The sequence below is a fragment of the Silene latifolia genome, chromosome X (assembly GCF_048544455.1).
Source record: "Silene latifolia isolate original U9 population chromosome X, ASM4854445v1, whole genome shotgun sequence".
In the NCBI taxonomy this organism is placed as follows: Eukaryota; Viridiplantae; Streptophyta; class Magnoliopsida; order Caryophyllales; family Caryophyllaceae; genus Silene; species Silene latifolia.
Window position 1 is genome coordinate 105181852 of NC_133537.1, and position 23579 is coordinate 105205430.

The 23579-nt window shown below is 38.2% G+C and overlaps 1 non-coding gene across 1 annotated transcript; it reads left to right on the forward strand.

Moving 5' to 3' along the window:
• Positions 1-8443: 8443 nt before the first annotated feature.
• Positions 8444-8550, forward strand: LOC141624653 (small nucleolar RNA R71). Its single transcript, XR_012534459.1, has one exon. It is a non-coding gene; the product is annotated as a small nucleolar RNA R71 (small nucleolar RNA).
• Positions 8551-23579: the final 15029 nt, after the last annotated feature.

The window sequence follows — 23579 nt, forward strand, 5'->3', positions numbered from 1 at the left end:
AATTTTTATTTGCATGCAAGGCGGAAATTAAAGATCCATTTACCGAGTTAGGTTTATGGTGCAAAACGTGATCCATTTGTCTTAGAAAAGTGTTTTGTAAAATGAGAACTCATCGATCTGATCCGTCCTGTATTCGGGTTAACTGGTCGGACTCCCTTGGGAGGTTTAGTTTTCGGTACTTGTCGTTAGGAGCACCTAGACCAAAACACAATTTATAACTCCACAAACAACTCTACAATTAGTAAAGAGGCAAGTAAAGGTCGGATCCCAAGGGACGGGAATTGAGATGAGATTTTCAATTGCAACTAGCGGTTTCTAGGGGTGTAACAATTTGGGGTTTGAATAGAATATCACTAAACTAAATAGCAATAAAAGTAAACAAGCAAGATGATTAAAAAGGGATGTAAACAATTGATAAAAGGCACTAGGGTTGTCATGGGGTCATAGGGGATTCATAGGAATTGATCATACAAACATATTCTCAAATTACAATCAAGCAATTATTGTTGTGATGGATCGAGTTGGTTTATATCTTACAATCCTAGGAAAGTTTGGGTCCCGGAGCCGAATCGATTAGATTGTACAACACCTACAAGTCGACTTAATCCTCCCTACTCAACTATATGCATGATCTAATGAGACTCGAGTTGGATTACCCATAACCCTAGATAAGGAAACTACTCACTCATTATCATGTTGAACATGCTAGCAAGGTTGTCAATCATACCAACAAAGTAAAACATGATGAATAAATTAAGAAGATTAACAATAATTAAAAAGGGATTACGAGGATTATACCTACTAATGATTCCAATAATAAAGCAAAGAATAATAGAAGTACTTGATGATTGATGAAAGGTTGTCAATCTCCCAATAATAACCCAAATAATCTTCAATTACCCAAAATGAAAGATGAACAAAAGAGAGATTAAGGAAATGAGATTTGTATTAAAACTTGATTAAAAGTTGATTACAAGATTAAAGAGAGATTTGATTGATATAAACTACACTAGAGATTGCTAAGAAGAACATGATAACCTAATTAGACTAATGGGGTATTTATAGTGGGGATTAGGTACATAAATTAGGGTTTACTAAGGGCTTAAATGACGATTAAGTCCTTGAGGAATCGCCGGTCTCAAGAGAGACTCCGGTCTCCTTTTCGCCGGTCTTTGAAAAATATGTGCATCCTTCATTGAACAAGTAGAAGAGAGATTAGCTGTCACACAATATGAGCGTCCAGGGCACGGGACGGGCGGATTGTGGGTCTTTTGGACGAGCGGATTCTTGGGATGGACGGGCGGATTGTGGTGGTTCTGGACGAGCGTCCAGCTGAGGAAGACGCTCGGAGTGCTTGTCTTGGATGGGCGGATTGTGGGCAATCCGCTCGGATTCTCTGTCAGCTTCTTCCTTTCTTATTTTCTTCCTTTCTCTTCATAAGATCCTTGAGGATTTCCTCGGGGATGCAAGGATCATTTCTCATCATTGCCCATCTACTATAGTATGTACAAAGGCCTTCTAGTCTTGTCTTCTCTTTGATTCTTGGTCATTGAATTCAATCAATTTAGCTCCATTTTGCCATGAAAATGCAAGGTTTGGACTCCTTTCCTACCAAGGGATCAAAACCTCAAAGAATATGCAAAACAAAGGACTAAAGACAATAAATTACCCAAATATGCACTAAAAAGCATGGGAACAAGGCTAATTCGGGGGCTAAATATGCTTAAATTATGGTCACATCAAATATCCCCAATCCGAACCTTTGCTCGTCCCGAGTAAAGAGGTGACAAAGACTAGGACCGTTATTCAAACTAACCTAATAGCATAGCCGATATGAGACAATTAGCGAGTCTCACTCCGCTCCTTCAACTCACAACAAGACAACCATGAGGTAGGATGCCTTCTTGCAAGGCAAGGTGGGTCTTGCCAAAATGGCGACACATCCAAACATTAAAGCTCATAAAATCAAGTAATGGATGCATCTACAAAAGAATAGCAACTTTCCTCATCTAAGTGGCGGAAATTATCTACAAGGGAAGCAATTCAAGGGTACACACCCCTTCATAGATGCAATTTCTTCAAACTACTAAGCCTAGAAGGATACCAATAAATCACCTCCAAGTTGGGTCAAGCTATGGTACCTTTTTCCTCAATCGTTAAATGTTTTTGTCAAGAATAGACTCCCTATGGTGTTAGAGACACTGGAGGATCGCGGAATTCCCCTTCTCGCCTAGACAAGAAGAAGGGTCGTCCCCTCTCTACCATGCACAAAAATGGATACAATGGATAAAGGGATCGATAGTATTTGAGTTTCATTTTGGGAGTTTGCTTTTGTTGTTTTTCCCCCCCCCCCCCCCCCCAATTTCTTGTGGCATATAACATTTGAGAACACTTTCTTTTGCCATTTCTTTTGATGTTTGGCAATTCAACACTTGACAACTTTCAACTTTTTGCATTTCTTTTTGAACATTTTCAAAGTCACCCCAATTAGTAACGAGGGTGGCTTATATTTGAAGCATTAGGAGTCTATTTTTGCACCTTATTTCATTTGATGCAATTTGCAAACTTTTTCTTTTGTTTTCATTTCTTGAACTCAAATTTTTGAACAATTTCTTTTTGTGCCCATTCCCTTTTGATGACAAAATGTATGGTAGAACATGGATGATGGATGCATGGTTTCAAGGGTCACCTTGGAATAAACGGTAGCCAAGGATTTATCACACCACAAGGTACTCTTGGCTAGGCCTAATCCATGGGTCAAAGGATACTAGCATGACACATCCTAGGGTGTTTTACAAGTATTCTAACAAGCAAAGTCTTAAGAAGAAAAAGCATCTACTAGAGCCTATATACACTTGTCAAGCTTCCCAAGTAGACGGTTTCGCAAAATTTTCTAACATGCAACTACATGCCATGATGCAACTAACATATATACATCCTAATGCAAATGATTCTACCAACTAATATGCCAAATAATCTAAATGCAAGTCCTAAATTCACATTGTTTATACCGTATCAATCAAAATAAAGCCACATAGTCATTAACATAAAGAGGAAAAAGGAGATTGGAAAGATCATACCATGCGGTCTTCAATATCCTCATGTCTCGGATGTGGCGTGGTCGATCAATATGAACAAGGATAGACAAACATAATATATACAACAATTTATACAAGTCTACACTACAAAGGAAATGGACTTGTTTTTGGATTTTCAAATTTTTCAAATTTTTTTGATATTTTCGAAATTTTTGATTTTTTTTTTTGGATTTTTGAATAAAAGTTAAGTTAGAATTTCTCATCCCCACACTAATATGGGCATTGTCTTCAATGGCCAATATGATTGGAAATTATGCAAGTATGATGCATGATTTCTATACTAAATGCAAGCTATACTAAGCTACACTACATGATGCATGGGTTTTTGTTTATGACGGAGAGCGTAATTTAGATTACCTCCCGTTGCGTATGCATGTACTTCCTCAAACCGAGATAGAAATTATTTCTAATGTCTTAAATTTTGGGGTAGTTCATGCACACAAGATGCAATGCATGAAACTAAATGTTGTCATTTTGGATTTTTGAAACGGGAACAATAAAAAAGAACACCTCAATGGAGCCAAGGTGTTAGTCCTCATGTTGCTAGGACTCTCCAAACTATGACCAAGATAAAAATAAATAAAGCAAAGAAAGAAGTAGACAACCCTCAAGAGGGTAGGAGCCTCCAAAGCTTGCTTGTCCTCCACCATATCATCATTGTCATCAGTTTCCTCCATAGAAGCGGACTCATCTCCACTTCCCTCTTCACTTCCTTGCTCACTTCCTTCATCATCTTCATTAGCCTCTTCTTCCTCATCATCTACCTCTTCATCAACACCCTCATCATCATCAACCTCATCATCGACATTCTCATCTTCACCCGATCTTTCACCCCTAGATGTGCTTGGAAAGAAGACTTCCCTATCCGCCCAACTAGGCAAAGGACATGAAGGATCAAGTAGTCCTTGCCTAGCTAAATGAAGGAGGAGTGGTTATTAGGCCAAGTATGCATCTACTCGATCATTATAAGCTTGTTTGTGCATCTCTCTCATGAGGAGAGTCATGTAGTCATTGCCCACTTCAACATCTTCGGGTTTGAACTCTTGATATTTTAATGGATAGGGTGGTGTGACAATGGAGGAGGAGGGCTCTTTAATCTCGCCCCTTTATTGACGGATGATGTACTCGGCGTCCTTGGAGAGTGGAAGTAGGTAGTTTGTTCGATGAGCACTCAAGCGGCATATCTTGGAAGGCAAAGTGAAAGATCTAGCATCATTGGTTAGCCACCCATAGTTGGTGTCAAGAGAGTTATGCTTGACCCACTTGTACTTTTGAATCATGGCATCCATGTCAATGAGATGACCCCCTTTGATAGCCACATAGGTGTTATCCTTGTTGAAATTTGCGTCAAAGTGCTTGGCTAAGAGAGTAACTAGACCTCCATTTATGATAAAAGCGGTGCCTTCCTTACCATAATCAACATTGAGCCATCTTTCCACCAAAAGCCTTAGAGCATTGTAAGGCTTAGTCAATTCCCTTCCAACATTTAAGGCCTACTCAAGTAGAACACAATCGAGTTTGGTAAAATGATTAGTGTCTTTTCTTGCAATTATAGTATTCCCGATGACCTTGTGCCACACTCTAATGCCCGGATGGTGGACTAATAGAGCGCGACAAGTATGAAAGCTCACAAATTTCTTCCCGGAAATTGCCTCCCAAAATAGGAGCGGGGTCATACTTTTCGGGCATCTTATGATAATATGGTGTATCACTAAGGCCTAATGCTTTACTCAAAACATCAAAGGTGATGCGCCTATTCACATTGGCAAGGCGAAACTCGATGTATGTTCTAGTCTATACCTTATTTACTTTCAATGAACTTAAGAATTCCAAGGTAAGGGAGGGGTATGTAAATTCTCTTGTAGTAAACAATTTTCCCAACCCCATGGCTTCGAAGAAGGCTTTTGTTTGTTCAAGGACACCCAATTTTTTCAAAGCATCTTCACATATGAATTTGGTGGGTAGAATGGCTTTCTTAGCATACTTGGCAAATGTATCCCTATGGGAGTTAGAAATGAAAATTACTTCCGGATAGTTTGATAATTGAGCGATTTTCGGAGTTGTTGATGTTGTTGCTTCCAAGGGAGGATCTTGTTGTTGTTGAACTTCCAAGTTTGCACTAGCAACCACCATAGCCATTGAAGCTTTCTTTGCTTGAAGGCATTGTTGCCTTTTTTAAAGTGCTTTTGCCTTGAGTGCCTTTGTTGCTCCTTTTGTTCTTGCCATTGATGATTATACCAAGAAAAGGTTAAAAATCTTCAATTTCCAATTATACCCAAATCGATTTTAAGATGAAAGAATTTGCCTTTGTATTTCAAAAATCGACTCAAAGGTTGAAGATTTTGGTGCTTGGATTGATTATTATTGTAAAAGGAGTGATTAATTGTTGTTGTAAGGAAGTTTGAATTTGATTTTGTTGAATTTGGTTGAGGAAATCTTGTTTTTGGTGATAGAGAGGATGAGGGTTTTGGGGTTTATGGGTATTTAAAACACCCGAAATTTTCAAAACTGCAGGGGGAAGACGAGCGGATTCCTATCGGGACGCTCGGATTCTGCTCAATTTGGCTTCAGGAAATCTTGCCTAAAGACGAGCGTCTTTCAGTGAAGACGAGCGAATTCTGCAATTCAGGACGAGTGGATTCCCTTAAAGACGCGCGGATTTTGTTACAGCGAATTTTCTTAATCTGCACTGGCAAAAAGACGAGCGTCTTTCTGCAAAGACGAGCGGATTCTTTCAGACGAGTGTCTTCTCAGCTGGGATGCTCGGACTCCCTAACAGGCCAAAATTTTTGATTTTGCAGCTCATTTGGACGGACGGATTCTTCCAGAGATGCTCGGATTCCTCTAAGACGAGCGGATTACCGTTAAGGATGCTCGGATTCCTCCTGGTCTACCCGGATTCAGGTCCATCCGTGCACTTGCATATCCCGTGTCATTTTCATTCTTCAAATCCCGTGTTCTTCATTGTAGGGGCACTACGAAGGCATGAATATCCTAGGCAATTGCTATCCCCACACTAAGTTAAAGCACTACACATCAATAAAATCATTAGTCCCTCCCTCACTTCTCTCAAAAAATGATAAATATCTTGATCAAGGCATAAAAATCCAAAGATGACAAAAATGCAATGTAAGAATTAAAATGCAAGTTAGGGAGTTAGAAATATTTACAAATGGTGGTTTGGAGAGGACTCCACCAAACTCTCATCCTTAGAGAGATGTCATGGGGGCATGTCCAAGGTGTTGTTGATGTTACTCAACACCTTGAAGAAGTAGTCAAAAGCTTGTTCATTATCATGATAAAGATCCTCAATAGATCTTTGCACTTGTTGTCCTTCATGTTGGTCTTGATCGATAGCATTACCAATATAGGGATTGAAAATCCCTTCAAACTCATCGTCCCAAAGACCACAACCTTCGTCTACTTGATCATTAAAAATCTCTTGAGTTGATAAAGACAACTCTCCCACTTTCTTGTTTTGGCCAATGAGGCCCTCGTCTTCATTGCTTGATTTTGGTGAGCTTTTCAAGCTCTCTTTGTTACAATTTCCTTGCTCTTTTGATGGAGCATCATCAACTTTCTTCTTCCATTGGAATTCCGACTTCTTCCTCTCATCCTTCCGGCTATAATGATCAACCATAAAACATGGTTCATGCAAACGGGGAGCTCTCATGGTCTTGTCAAGATTGAAAGTTATGCTCTCATCCCCCACTTCTAGAGTGAGCTCCCCATGCTTCACATCTATCACCGCACCCGCGGTGTGCAAGAAAGGTCTACCTAGAATGATTGGAATATTGGAGTCTTCTTCCATGTCAACAATGACAAAGTCCACCGGGATGAAAAATTTCCCAACTCTTACGGGAACATCTTCCCATATCCCTAATAGTGTCTTCGTCGATCTATCGGCCATTTAGAGTGTGATATTGGTGCATTTAAGCTCTCCCATCCCTAACCTTTTACTCACCGAGTACGGCATAACACTCACACTAGCCCCTAGATCACATAAGGTTTTGTTGATCGTGGTGTCGCCACTGGTACACGGTATTGAGAAGCTTCCCGGATCTTTAAGTTTTGGAGGTGAACTCTCTTGAAGTATTGCACTACTCACCTTAGTGAAGGCGATAGTCTCAAGCTTCCGGATCGACTTCTTTTTTGTAAGGATGTCTTTCATGTACTTTGCATAGGCCGGCACGTGATTGATTAATTCCGTGAAAGGAATCGAGACTTCCAAATTCTTCACAATCTCCATAAATTTTCCAAGTTGATCATCAAATTTGGGCTGGGCTTGACGACTTGGAAAACGAAGTCTAATCACAATGGGTTCCTTCTCCTTGGCCTTGTCTTCATTTTTCTTTGAAACTTCTTCTTTTGATGGTTCTCCATCCTTGGAGTTTTGCACAACTTCTTTTTTGTCACTAGCGTCCACAACTTCATCCTCAACTTGCTTCTTCGGTGCTTCATACCTCGTACCACTTCTCAAGTGAATGGCACTAACCGTTTCATGTCTCCGGGGATTACTTTGAGGTGGGACTTGCCCCTTTTGTCTTTGTGAGCTTGAAGATGCTAGTTGAGTCAATTGGGTTTCCAACATTTTGGTGTGGGCTAGGATGTTGTTGATGGTGATTTTCTTTGCTTGACTATCCTTTTTCATTTGAGTGAAAAACTCTTGTTCATTATTTTACATTTGGAGGACCGCTTTTTGAACATCAAAACCTTGGTCATTTTGTTGATTGTATGGAGTTTGATTTTGGTAACCTTGGTTTTGGTTGTAAAAGGGTCTTTGATTTTGGTTTCTCATGGGAGGTGGGGTGTATGTTGGTTGAGGGTTTTGAACATTTTGGCTTTTGTATGAGATATTTGGGTGGAATTTGATGTTTTCATTGTAATAATTTGAATAAGGGGTACCACTCTTGTATGCTTGAAAAGCATTCACTTGTTCATTTGTTCCCCTACATTCACTTTGGTCATGTCCCAAAGTTCCACAATTTTCACATATCCCACTTGGGATTGGTGAAGATGTCGTCATGGCATTGACATGTTGCTTTGGTGATTTTGAGGCTTCTTCAAGTCTAGCTATAGCTTTTTCGAACATCAAATTGATGGTATCAATGTGAGCACTAAGTTGAGCACCCAATTGAGTAATAGAGTCCACTTCATGTTTTCCTCCTCAAGTAGCCTTGCGAATTCTACTATATTGTAAATTATGGACCGCCATTTCCTCAATCTTGTTCCAAGTTTTATTGTCGTCAGCTTCGGTGAACATTCTATTTGATCCCATGTTGAGAATGTTTCTTGAGTCTTCATAAAGACCATTCCAAAATTGTTGTACCAAGAACCACTCGCTAAGTCCATGATGAGGACATGAGCGACAAATTCCCTTGAATCGCTCCCAAGCTTCATACAAGGATTCTTCATCTCTTTGCTTAAAGCCCGTAATTTGAGCTCTTAGCATGTTAGTCTTTTCCGGTGGATAGAACTTTTTGTAGAAAGCTAGAGCCAGTTTCTTCCAAGAGTCAATTCCGAGAGTAGCCTTATCAAAGCCTTTCAACCATTGTTTTTCGGTACCAATTAGAGAAAAAGGAAATAAGACCCATCGAATTTGGTCTTGAGTTACACCGGTTTGAGAAATCGCATCACAACAGTCACGAAAAGTCTCCATGTGAGAGTGAGGGTCTTCACTAGGCATCCCCCCAAATTGGCTTCTTTCGACTAATTGGATAAATGCGGATTTGGCAATGAAATTTCCGGTTAAGTGTTGTGGTGTGGGAGTACCATTGGGTAGGTTCTCCTCGGTTGGTACGGAATGTGATGAAAATTAAGGCATTGTGGGTTGATTTTGTGTTGGATTTTGTGTTGGGTTCTCCTCACCTTCTCTTGCAAAAGGGTTAACGAACTCAATAGCGTTTGGTTGAATATCTACAACCTCACCAATACCTCTCAAAGTTCTCCTAGCAAGTCTTCTATTGTTTGTCAAAGTCCTTTTAATTTCGTGATCAAAGGGTAACAAGTTACCTTGTGATATTCTAGACATGCAAAATATCAAAAAATTCGAAAATAATTAGGACAAACCTTGAGGGGCTTTACTTCCCCAAGGCAAAGAAAGACACAACTAATAACAATTTAAGAAAATCTAAATCAAGTTAACACCGTCCCCGGCAACGGCGCCATTTTTGGTTGGACTCCCTTGAGAGGTTTAGTTTTCGGTACTTGTCGTTAGGAGCACCTAGACCAAAACACAATTTATAACTCCACAAATAACTCTACAATTAGTAAAGAGGCAAGTAAAGGTCGGATCCCAAGGGACGGTAATTGAGATGAGATTTTCAATTGCAACTAGTGGTGTCTAGGGGTGTCACAATTTGGGGTTTGAATAGAAGATCACTAAACTAAATAGCAATTAAAGTAAACAAGCAAGATGATTAAAAAGGGATGTAAACAATTGATAAAAGGCACTAGGGTGTCATGGGGTCATAGGGGATTCATGGGAATTGATCATACAAACATATTCTCAAATTATAAGCAAGCAATTATTGTTGTGATGGATCGAGTTGGTTTATATCTTACAATCCTAGGAAAGTTTGGGTCCCGGAGCCGAATCGATTAGATTGTACAACACCTACAAGTCGACTTAATCTTCCCTACTCAACTATATGCATGGTCTAATGAGACTCGAGTTGGATTACCCATAACCCTAGATAAGGAAACTACTCACTCATTATCATGTTGAACATGCTAGCAAGGTTGTCAATCATACCAACAAAGTAAAACATGATGAATAAATGAAGAAGATTAACAATAATTAAAAAGGGATTAAGAGGATTATACCTACTAATGATTCCAATAATAAAGCGAAGAATAATAGAAGTACTTGATGATTGATGAAAGGTTGTCAATCTCCCAATAATAACCCAAATAATCTTCAATTACCCAAAATGAAAGATGAACAAAAGAGAGATTAAGGAAATGAGATTTGTATTAAGACTTGATTAAAAGTTGATTACAAGATTAAAGAGAGATTTGATTGATATAAACTACACTAGATATTGCTAAGAAGAACATGACAACCTAATTAGACTAATGGGGTATTTATAGTGGGGATTAGGTACATAAATTAGGGTTTACTAAGGGCTTAAATGACGATTAAGTCCTTGAGGAATCGCCGGTCTCAAGAGAGACTCCGGTCTCCTTTTCGCCAGTCTTTGAAAAATATGCGCATCTTTCATTGAACAAGTAGAAGATGGATTAGCTGTCACACAATCCGAGCGTCCAGGGCACGGGACGGGCGGATTGTGGGTCTTTTGGACGAGCAGATTCTTGAGGTGGACGGGCGGATTGTGGTGGTTCTTGACGAGCGTCCAGCTGAGGAAGACGCTCGGATTGCTTGTCTTGGACGGGCGGATTGTGGGCAATCCGCTCAGATTCTCTGTCAGCTTCTTCCTTTCTTCTTTTCTTCCTTTCTATTCATAAAATTCTTGAGGATTTCCTCGGGGATGCGATCCTTTCTCATCATTGCCCATATACTATAGTATGTACAAAGGCCTTCTAGTCTTGTCTTCTCTTTGATGCTTGGTCATTGAATTCAATCAATTTAGCTCCATTTTGCCATGAAAATGCAAGGTTTGCACTCCTTTCCTACCAAGGGATCAAAACCTCAAAGAATATGCAATACAAAGGACTAAAGACAATAATTGACCCAAATATGCACTAAAAAGCATGGGAACAAGGCTAATTCGGGGGCTAAATATGCTCAAATTATGGTCACGTCATTAACCGAAGTCGGGATCGTCCTAGACGAGTGCTGAAAAGGAAACAGGAGCAGCACCAGGCAACCTATTGAGGCGCGAGCCATAAGGCGATGCAAGGGAGTCTGTCCAGGTTTGAAAAGTGGAAATCAGAGGGCCTGTTTAGGCGCGGGTCAGGCGACGAACTAGAGGATGTCTCTTGATTGTCTAAAAATGTTTATGAAATTGTTTGTGAAAATTGTTTACAAAAGGGTGTCAAAACCCCGTTTTGTTGGAAAGGACATTAAGATCTCTTTTGTGCTAATATGAAGAACGGGACTCTGAATAATTATCATTATGTTGATAATATACGATGTCGAGTTCGGCTTTGCAAGCTTGACATGGATAGTTTTGTAAGAAAAGATGCAAAAAAAGTTTGTTATGAACTAATTATGTTAAGTTCATTGCTTTATAAATAAAGTGTGAAAAGATGTTTGATATGAACTAGTTATATTAAGTTCATTGCTGTGTAATTAGTCAAATTTTATCATCGTACCCGGATTAAACCGACATGGTATGTGTAACCAAGGATGATTATGCATGCATGACTAATATGGTTTTTGCAAATGTAAACAAATGAAGAGAGGGATTTTAAATACCCTTTAAAATGTAATTAACCAAATATTATCACCGAGTCACAGATTAAACCGTCATGGCATGAAGGGCCAAGGGCAAGTATAATTTATGTTTAAAAAATATTCATTATAAAAATTATTTGAAACAGCAAAAATCGATTGTAAATAAGAAACGAAAATAGAGGAAAGAATGAACTCGCACACATTTGCGTTCTGACATGGGATGCCATAAAAGGCGCTAGCCACCTAGTCTTGACTAGGGGCTTCTGCTTCAGGTCAAAACTCAATTTTGGCTCAAATAATCCATATTTTGGACCATGTTATACATGTTTTAGCATGTTAAGGTCATAAAAATAGATAAAAGAACATGAAAGAAGAGGATTAATTACACCCTCATACTTACATATTAGGTTGCTTGACGAGAAATCGATAAAGTGTAAAAACTTGTTGAGTCGGAAAACTCGATTTAAAACCGTTTTTGTAAAGGAAGGAGTGTTGCTTTGTTTAGTGATGGTGTTGTTGGTCGAAGTGGTAAGTCAAGTGATTTAAAGCACGATGACGGTACCAAACAATGTGTATGGCTCGTATTTTCAATCGGTAGGTCGAAAATACGTGTCGTTTGTTGACTTGGGAAGTCGAGGTATAGAATTTTAAGGGAAAAAAGAGGGGGTGGACGCTCGTGTGCCTTCAAATGGTGGCATTTGAGGGGTATTTATAGAGGATTTTGTGGTTGTGTGCGTTTTGAGCGACGTGACCACCTGGGCTGCTTGAAGAGGCGCGAGCATGTCCGCGGGTCTTCAAGTTGTCTTGTCACTATCAAGCATTTGGATTTGTGGTTTGTTCTATCCTAGGTTTTGTATGTTATGATTATTGTACTTGACCATCAAGTATACTGTGTATACTTTGCATGGAAGGTTTGTGATGTTTGTTTTTTCTGTTTGACTCGGTGTGACCCGTTGTTGGAGTCGGGATTTGAATTTTGAGTCGGTTTTTAGTCCGGTGTCAGTTTTGACTCTAGTTAGTGTCATTTTGACCCCGTCGTCGTGCATAAAACACTCCATGTACTTTTAAATTTTTTTTAAAATGTTTTGTTTTTGAAATCGTTTTTGAGTTTTCCGACGCGTAACTTATATAAACTATCGATCAAACGTAGTGATTCCTAAGCATGTTGTAGTTCGATAATCATCGGGTGTTTGTTGGGGATTCAACAGATACTGGTTATCCATAGAGCCTCTGCTTTGACTGAGGCTTGGGCAGAGTGAAAGTCAAAGTACAGCCCCAGGTCAATTTAAGATTATAATCCGGAGACCGGAACAACGTCGAGGTGGCTCAAAAGGATTTGGGCCAAGGACCTGCTGTCGGGAAGGGCGACGTCGAGGCAACTTGGGGATTCGAGTCAAGGACCTACCGTCTGGAACAGTTTAGAGTCTGTCGATTGCCAGCGCGGGTTGTTTAAAGTCCGTTTAGAATACGTATAAAGGCTCGCCAACCATAGGAAGGAGTCATACCTGAGGCATCTTCGGGAGATGTCCTTGAATTGTTTTTTGTTCGCGCGTAAAGGCTCGCCAGCTGTCGAGGGTCGAGTAATCGACTGCGGCAAATAGCCTGATTTATCGGGCTTATTTCAAGAGGTTGGTGTGTAGAGACTTGTTCTTCGTTGAAGGGTGCGTAGAGGCTCGCCAGCCATTGAGGATCGAGTAATCGACTGCGGGAAATTGCCGGATTTGTCGGGCTTATTTTAAGTGGTTGGTGTGTAGAGACTTGTTCGTCGTTGAAGGGTGAGTAGAGGCTCGCCAGTCGTTGAGGGTCGAGCAATCCACTGCGGGAATTAGCCGGATTTGTCGGGCTTATTTCACGAGGTTGTTGTGTAGAGACTTGCTCGTCGTTTAAGGGTGCGTAGGGGATCGCAATAGTAGAATTTGTCGGGCTTATTTCAAGAGGTTGTTGTGTAGAGACTTGCTCGTCGTGAAGGGTGCGTAAGGGCTTGCCAGCCGTTGAGGGTCGAGTAATCGACTGCGGGAAATACCCGGATTTGTCTGGCTTATTTCAAGAGGTTGCTTGTTGTTATTGGACTCCGTGGGGAGGGCTCCGATATCCTGCTGGGAAATTTTGGTGTTTATTCCCCAAGTTTAATATAAAAGAAGGAATCAAAAATTTTATCAAGATTTTAAGGCGGAATTCCCAACTTAAGACAATACATAGCCTTAATAATAGAAATTGAAGTATTATTATACAATTAATTCAAGAAGACTTGAAAAAAAAAAATTCAAATTTTGGGACCATGCCTAACAACATTAAACAACGTTTAAATATTTATGACATAAATAGACAAAGAAAATGGAGTACAAAAATCGGATTTGTCGGTATAAGTAACATACAAGGCAAAACTTGAAACATTTTGTAAGCCACAACTGCAAATTTAATTCAACACAATGAAACATCAACAAGCACTAAATACCAAGAAACACTGGATCAAGTCTTGAGTGCAAAGATCAAAATCATTCGATTTAAAAATGAAATTTCAAAAGATTTGGACAACATTTTAAGCTGAAATTTTGATTCAAAGTGATATATGCCGTCACCAACAAAGATATTGTCTCATCACTCAATTAAACTAAGTTTTTAAACATTAATATAAATCGAACTTCAAACATGAACAACAAAGCTTCCAAAAAGTTTTAAAGCGAAATTTTCAAGTCAAAACTTCAAATGCGTGACAAGAGTTAACAATAACAACCAAACTTTAATCCTTATTAAACAATTCTCCAAGCAATAATGATGGAAGGTGTCGTCGTGTCTCCCAATCAAATACATTTATAACACTCAACAAACAACTAGTTAGTGGTTATGTCAAGGTCGATCCACGGGACGGTGTGCTTTGGGTTCTAAGTCTATCTATCTCAGTTTATACTAGTGTCACAATTGATTTGGGTTTATAGTTGTGTTCTAAACTAATGCAAGCAACAAAGTAAAACAAACAAGTAAAGGTGTAGACAAATAATAAAGGATACTAGGATGTCATTGGGTCATATGTGATTCATGGGAGTTGATCATACAAACATGTTCTCAATTAAATAGCAATCACTTATTATTGTGATGAGATTGAGTTGGTGTATATCTTACAATCCCTAAAAAGGTTTGGGTCCCGGAGCCAAATCGATTAGATTGTACAATACCTACAAGTCGACTTAGTCCTTCCTATTCAACTATATGCATGGTCTAATGAGACTCGAGTTGGTTTATGTCTTACAAGTCTCATTGAAAAGATAAGTGATGGGTAAGAAATGCAAGGATTCATAGGCTCAATTTCATCAAACATAACATGTGCATAAGTTGAAATCACAACAAGCATGCAAATTAATTATGAAAACATATTAGATTAAGCATGAATCATTCCCCATGTTTGTTTCCCTTAATTTCCCATTAATCCTAGCTAAAGAACTACTCACTCATGATCAAGTTTAACATGTTAATAAGGTTGTCAATCATACTAACAAAGCAAAACATGATGAATAAATGATGTGATTAACAATAATTAAACAAGGGTAAAAGAGAATTATATACCTATGAAGATGATTCCAAATAATAAAGCAAAGAATAAAAGAAGAGAGCTTGATTGATTGATGAAGAGTTGTCAATTCTCCAATAATAACCCAATAATCTTCAATTACCAAATAATAATAAACTTGAACAATGATTAAGGAAACATTAATGTGTAATTTTGTGAAATGATTGAGATTAATCTATTCTAATCTACTCCTAATCTAATCTAAGGAAGGTTTTTCTCCTCTAAGAGGGCTTGCCTCCATAAGAGGGCTTGGTCTTGTCTAAGGAAACTTGGTCCTTTTGATTATTACAATTGGAGTATATATAGTAGTACATCATTAGGTTAAGCAAGGGCAAATTAGTAAATAGCATTGCTAAGTGTTGAGTAGGGAAATGCAAGTCTCGAAGGGAGATGCGTATATCACGTTGTTAGTCCCGCCACAATATGCTCGTCTCGCGCATCTTGCGTCTTGGCACGGAGGTCCTGTCTCATGATCCTACCGGATCGTGGAGGAGACACTCAGATCTTCTTGCTTCAGGACGAGCATCTTTCAGCAGGAAACGAGAGTCTTCTTGCAGGAGACGAGCGTCTTCTTACGGGGACGCTCGGATTGGGGGCCAGTTTGTCTATTTGAGCTCGGATTGTAAAACGGACGTCATTTCCTCATCTGGACTCCTATTGGAGTGATTCAAAAGCCTAGACCACTTGATTTTACGACGCTGTTTCATCTAGGATACTTTCAGAGCTAAAGGAGCAACTCATGGTTTGGTTCCGAGCAATTTCATCTTATAATGGCTTCCTTCTCGTCATCCTTGCTTTTAAGCCTATGATCCTTCTATATACTCTTTATTCCTACATCCTTGGTCATCATTCTTGGCTCCTCTTCATACTAGACCATCCAAGATCATCAACAAGCGTTTTAATATGCACAAGAGACGGGATTTCCGCCTCATTATCTTCTTTCCTACAAGACATATACAATGCAATAGGAAAGCAAAATAGGAAGAAATTGACGGATAAAATGGCCATAAAATGCTATATTAGTATGCAAAATGGGTTCAATTAGGGGACTAAATGTGCACAAATATGAGTCACATCAAACATCCCCAAACCGAACCTTTACTCATCCCGAGTAAAGAGGTGACTAGAACTAGACCTTTATTTAAACTATTCTAATAATATAACCGATGTGAGACAATTATCGGGTCTCACTCCGCCCCTTCAACTCACAACAAGACAACCATGAGGTAGTATGCCTTCTTGCAAGGCAAGCTGAGGCTTGCCAAAATGGCGATATATCCAAGCACTAAGCACACAAAATAAGTAATGGATGCATCTACAAAAGAATAGCCACTTTCCTGATCTAAGTGGCGAAAATTATCTACAAGGGAAGCAATTTAAGGGTACACACTCCATAATAGATATTATTTCTCCAAGCTACTAAGTCTAAAAGGATACCAACAAATCACCTCCAAGTTGTGTCAAACTAGGGTACTTTTCTCCTCAATCGCTAAATGCTTTTGTCAAGAGTAGGCTCCCTATGGTGTTAGAAAACACTGTAGGATCGCGTAATTCCCCCTCTTGCCTAGACAAGAATAAGGGTCGTTCCCTCTCCACCATGAAACAAAGATCAATGGATAAAAGGCATCAATATGTTTTGAGTTTCACAATTGTAGTTTGCTTTGTGATTTGTTTTTCCCCCCCAACTGTTGTGGCATTTTGACATTTGAGAACATTTCTTTGCCATTTCTTTGATGTTTGGCATTTTTTATACTTGGCAATTCTTTTCAACATTGCATTTTTGAACATTTTTCAAAGTCACCCTAATTTGTAACGAGAGTGCTTATATTAAAGCATAGGAGTCTATTTTTGTTCCTCTTTTCATTTGATGCATTTTGCAAACTTTTTGACTTTCATTTTCGTACTTGAACACAATTTGGAGATTTTTGTGCCCATTCCCTTTTTGTTGACAAAATATGATGATAGAAGTGTAAGAACGATTGCATGGTTTCAAAGGTCACCTTGGAATAAACAGTAGCCAAGGAGTTATCACACCACAAGGTACTCTTGACTAGGCCTTAGTCCATGAGTCAAAACATACTAAGGTGACACATCCTAGGGTGTCTTGAGGGTATTCTAGCAAACAAAGTCTCAAGGAGAAAAAGTATCTATAAGGGCCTTATATACACTTGTCAAGCTTCCCAAATAGACATTTTCACAAAATTTTCTAACCATGCAAACTACATGCCATGATGCAACTAACATATATAAAACTCTAATGCATATGCTTCTATCAACTATTATGCCATATAAACTAAATGCAACTCCTAACAACACATTGGCTCATACCGCAGCAATGAAAAATAGCCACATTGTCATTAACATATAAAAAGGAGGAAGGAGATTTTGGAAAGATCATACCATGCGGTCTTCTATTTCCTTCATACCTCGAACGTGGTGTAGTCGACCCAATGGGATAAGAGTTACAAACAAGCAAACAAATATATAGAATATATACAATTCTACGCTACAAAGGAAAGAACATGTTTTTGGAATTTTTAAATTTTCAAATTTTTATGAGTTTTGTTTTTATCAACATAAAGAACATATTTTTGGGATTTTTCGAAATTTTTCAATTTTTTTGTATTTTGGAATATAAATTCCCATCCCCCACTTTATTTTGGACATTGTCCTCAATGTACATGTAGGAGTAGGAATGAAAAAGCAATACATGTTTTTGGATTTTTGATTTTATGGAAATTGAAGTACAAATGCAATGATATGATATGAATGAATGCATGCTCTAACCAAATGCAATTCTATATGACATATATAACAAATGAATGCAATCTAAACTATACTATATGATGCATGTTTTCTATTAAACTGTGGTCACCTATGATCAAACCTCCCCAAACCGATTTAAGCACTATTTCTAGTGTAGAAAAGAATGGGATTGGTCAATAGTGACTATGCATGAATTCTAGTCTATATGCAACTATCTACATGAATCATGTGAGATATATTACAATGCAAACTCATTCCTTGTTGCCATGGTTATTGATGTTGTCCATGTTGCTGAATGCTCTCAATAACCGGTCAAAAGCTTGAGCACAATCTTCAAATAAGCAAAGATAGAACCATGGCCACTTCAAAATGGAATAGAGCCAATCCTCCACAAGGGGCTTTTCATTAAAATTTCTACCCTTCACCTTGGCCTTTTCATTATAGCCCTTTTGGCTCTCCAAATTAGCAAGCTTCAAAATTCTTGTCATCGGGGGGGGGGGGTTCCATTCTCTCCCGTCTCCCTCAAATATGGTGATGATGATAGCATTTGAATTCATCAATCCTTAAAGAATACAAGGAGAATTCTCATAGCATTGATGATGGGATAGCTTAGGAATTGAGATTGTGGGTGCCAAATCTCCACAAGTAAGCTCATTTGTGACTTTGTTTTTGAGCTTTTCCACCAACTACCTTTTATATGATGATTTGTCTTTTTGGATAAGGTCTTCGATATCATCTCCAACAATCATAGGTTCCATGGTGGGTGCAAAAAGGACTTCATGGTCAATAGGAGAGAGGAATTCATCTTCTTCATGGAAGCATACCTTAAACTTCTCAAGTATGGGCTCCTTAAGTGAAACAATCTCACAACTCCCTTCATCTTCTTCATTCCATAAGTCCTTGAAAGACACATATTCCGCATAAGATTCTTCCATAGGCTTATCATCATCACTATCTTCATATGAATCATAAATAAGGGCTTCACTCCTCCTCATCAACTCTCTCTCCAACACCTCAATGTTCACATTAAAGGACACACCCTCATACTCACAAAGGTTAAGAGTATTTGTCTTACTCAACCTCATATCTTCCTCATCAAATACCACACTTTCATACTCACAAGAGCTAAAGGAGATTGGCTCCTCCCACTTCACATCTTCTTCACCAAAGGTCATTACCTCAAATTCACATTCATGGTCAATGCTCAAGGATTGGTGGGGAGTGGTTGGTTGGGTGGTTTCTTGGGTTGTATTTATTTGGGCAATTTGAATTGCCAACTCCTCACCATGGGTAGCAATGCTTTGAAGAACATTGTCCCTATTTTGGCTCTCCTCTAGCATTTGTGTGAAGAAATTTTGTTGGTCTCCCGTCATTTGGAGAACCATATCTTGAATGTCAAAGTTGGTCTCATCTTTTTGTTGTGAGTGGGTGTGAAAGTGCTCATATTGTGGCATTTGGAATTGGTTGTAAAGTGTGTTTTAGGTGGATGGTTGTTGTTGATATTGGATGTGGTGATTTTGGTGGGAAAAATTGGGGTAGTAGTTAGGATTTTCATTGTATGAGTTGTGAGGTAGGTTTGTGGTGACTTGCTCCTCAAACTCCCCATACCCATAGTCATACTCAAAAGATCCACCACATACTCCATATGTTAAGTCTTGGGTCTTCATTATAGCCAAGATAAAGATACAACTATAAACATGGAAACTACAATAAAACGGTAAAAACGAACCTTTAGAAACAAGTTCCTCAAGGTTAAAGCACAATTAAAATAGACAAACAAGTAAGAACTTAATCACATAACACCGTCCCTGGCAACGATACCATTTTGATGAAAGAGATGTCGTCGTGTCTCCCAATCAAACACATTTATAATTCTCAACAAACAACTAGTTAGTGGTTAAGTCGAGGTCGATCCACGGGATGGTGTGCTTTGGGTTCTAAGTCTATCTATCTCAATTTATGCTAGTGTCACAATTGATTTGGGTTTGTAGTTGTGTTATAAACTAATGCAAGCAACAAAGTAAAATAAGCAAGTAAAGGTGTAGACAAATAATAAAGGATACTAGGATGTCATGGGGTCATATGGGATTTATGGGAGTTGATCATACAAACATGTTCTCAATTAAATAGCAAGCACTTATTATTGTGATGAGATCGAGTTGGTGTATATCTTACAATTCCTAAGAAGGTTTGGGTCCCGGAGCCGAATCGATTAGATTGTACAACACCTACAAGTCGACTTAGTCCTTCCTATTCAACTATATGCATGGTCTAATGAGGCTCGCATTTCATCAAACATAACATGTGCATAAGTTGAAATCACAAAAATCAAGCAAATTATTTATGAAAACATATTAGATTAAGCATGAATCATTCCCCATGTTTGTTTCCCTTAATTTCCCATTAATCCTAGCTAAAGAACTACTCACTCATGATTAAGTTTAACATGTTAATAAGGTTGTCAATCATACTAACAAAGTAAAACATGATGAATAAATGATGTGATTAACAATAATTAAACAAGGGTAAAAGAGAATTATACCTATGAAGATGATTCCAAATAATAAAGCAAAGAATAAAAGAAGAGAACTTGATTGATTGATGAAGAGTTGTCAATTCTCCAATAATAACCCAATAATCTTCAATTACCCAATAATAATAAACTTGAACAATGATTAAGGAAAGATTAATGTATAATTTTGTGGAATGATTGAGATTAATCTATTCTAATCTATTCCTAATCTAATCTAAGGAAGGTTTTTCTCCTCTAAGAGGGCTTGCCTCCATAAGAGGGCTTGGCCTTGTCTAAGGAAACTTGGTCCTTTTGATTATTACAATTGGAGTATATATAGTAGTATATCATTAGGTTAAGTAAGGGTAGATTAGTATATAGCATTGCTAAGTGTTGAGTAGGGAAATGCAAGTCTCGAAGGGAGATGCGCATATCACGTTGCTAGTCTCGCCACAATATGCTCGTCCCGTGCGTCTGGAGTCTTGGCACGGAGGTCCTGTCTCATGATCCGAGCGGATCGTGGAGGAGACGCTCAGATCTTCTTGCTTCAAGATGAGCGTCTTCCAGCAGAGACGAGCGTCTTCTTACGGGGACGCTCGGATTGGCGGCCAATTTGTCTATTTGAGCTCGGATTGTAAAACGGACGTCATTTCCTCATCCGGACTTCTATTGGAGTGATTCAAAAGCCTAGACCACTAGATTTTTTGACACTGTTTCATATAGCATACTTTGAGAGCCAAAGGAGCAAATTTGGGTTTGGTTCCGAGCAATTTCTTCTTGTAATGGCTTCCTTCTCGTCATCCTTGCTTTTAAGCCTATGATCCTTCTATATACTCTTTATTCCTATATCCTTCATCATCATTCTTACCTCCTCTTCATATTAGTCCATCCAAGATCGTCAACAAGCTTCTGAATATGCACAAGAGACGGGAATTTCGCCACATTATCTTCTTTCCTACAAGACATATACAATGCAATAGGAAAGCAAAATAGGAAGGAATTGACGGATAAAATGGCCATGAATTGCTATATTAGTATGCAAAATGGGTTCAATTACAGGACTAAATGTGTGCAAATAAGAGCCACATCAAACAAATACGAAAACCAATTTATTGACTTAAGAACATATATTTTCGAGTTCATAAAAAAACATTTGCGCAAAAATTCGACATGAAACTTTTATACTTGACATCATAAATGATGTAAATGAAAGCATTATTGTGGATGTCCATAAGTCACACTATTATAAATGTACATAATTTTAGTATGAATGCCCTTAATGGTAGGATGGTTCTAGACTCATCACTTTGTATTCCTATTGCATAACTCCCCTTTGTATTGTGTATATATATCCTATTGTGCTAATAAGAAGGATACACATCTTTACCATCATTTACTCTCCTTCTCTAATCTCTATAGTTTATAATACGTTATCAGCACGACGCTCTAATCAAATTAAAACGCACTATTATCTTTTACTCGATTTAGGTATGTTTCCTATAATTGTTATAATATAGTTTTAACGAATTTTTATTTTTATATAATGTTTTACCATGAATATTGATAAACAACTCTAATCGGCTGAGCATACATTAGATTCAGTTGAACCATGTACATTGTCATGTCTACCATTGTTAGTTGTTTTATGAACATGTGAGTTACTGACATAGAAGTCTGACTAAAACTTCAACATATAATAATTACCTTTAATAATATCTTCTTCTTTAAATGTTTTATTGCGGATTTGCGGTAGATTATAGAATTTGAAAACTTTTTAGTTGTTTAAAACTTATAACCATGTGTGCTAATCGTATCCTATTACCAAAATTCTCATTGTTATCGCCATGTTTAAGTTACCTTGAATAACAATTGCTATAATCCGTGTAAGTCTGATATCGTTTACGTTTTTGAATGGATTAATTACCTATAGATCATATGTTCTCGTGTTTGTTAATCATCCCATAGCATATAAAGTAATAACTGTGGAAATGGTAGACTATGAGATTGGTGTGTTTTTAAATTATTATTATATGGCATTCATATTTGACGGTATTTAAATTTCTAGCTTTTAATTCCACGGTTTTTCTATTTTTATTGAATGGTTTAGCTATTTTATTTTATTTATTTATTTCCATTTGATCGTGAATTTTTCATCTAATAAAAAATTATTTTCTCGTATAGTCATTATGTCGAACCTTGAAACTAGAAATTAAGGCTCTTGACATTACCGGGAAAAATTATTTATCTTAGATGGTTGATGCTGAATTATACCTTGATGCAAAAGCTCTTGGTGAGACTATTAAAGAAAATAACACAACATCGAGTCAGGATAAGGCTAGGGCCATGATATTCCATCGCCATCACCTTCACGAGGGACTCAAAGTTGAATATTTAACTGTTAAAGACCCGCAAGTGCTTTGAAAAAATCTAAAGGAACGATACGACCACCCGAAAACGGTAATATTACCGAACGCTCGATATGACTGGATGCATTTGAGTTTACAAGATTTTAAATCCGTAAGTGAATATAACTCAGCCATGTTTAAAATTACTTCACAACTAAAATTATGTGGAGAGAAAATTACTAATGAAGAAATGTTAGAAAAGACTTATTCTACTTTTCACGCAAATAATGTTGTCCTGCAGACACAATATCGTGAAAAAGGTTTTAAAAAGTATTCTGAATTAATTTCTTGTCTTCTTGTGGCTGAGCAAAATAACGAATTGTTGATGAAAAACCATGAATCACGTCCAACTGGTTCAACTCCATTCCCTGAAGCGAATTTGACAGCACACAAAGATCATGCTAGAAGCAGTGGTCAAGGGCGCGGTTTTCGTGGTCGTGGACGTGGTGGCTATGGTTTTGGACGAGGTCATGGTGACTATGGTTTTGGTCGAGGTCGTGGTAGTTGTGGTCTTGGTCGAGGTCGTGGTGGTACTTTTAAGAACTCAAATTCCCACCAAAAGAGAGATAATAATGATGATGACAAATTTGAGAAAAATAGAAATGAAAATGTGACTAATATATGTTATTGATGTGGAGTAAAGGGTCATTGGTCTCATGTTTGTCACACTCCAAAGCACTTGGTTGATCTCTACCAACAATCAATAAAGCAGAAAGAGAAGAAAGTGGAGACTAATCTAGTATTTGAAGATAGAGATGGCGATTTTGATATGGGAAATGCAACCCATTTAGAAGTTGCTGATTTCTTCACCGCCCCCGAAGGGAATAATTAATATTCGAGCCAAGTTAGAATCACCAAGGAATAATGATTTATT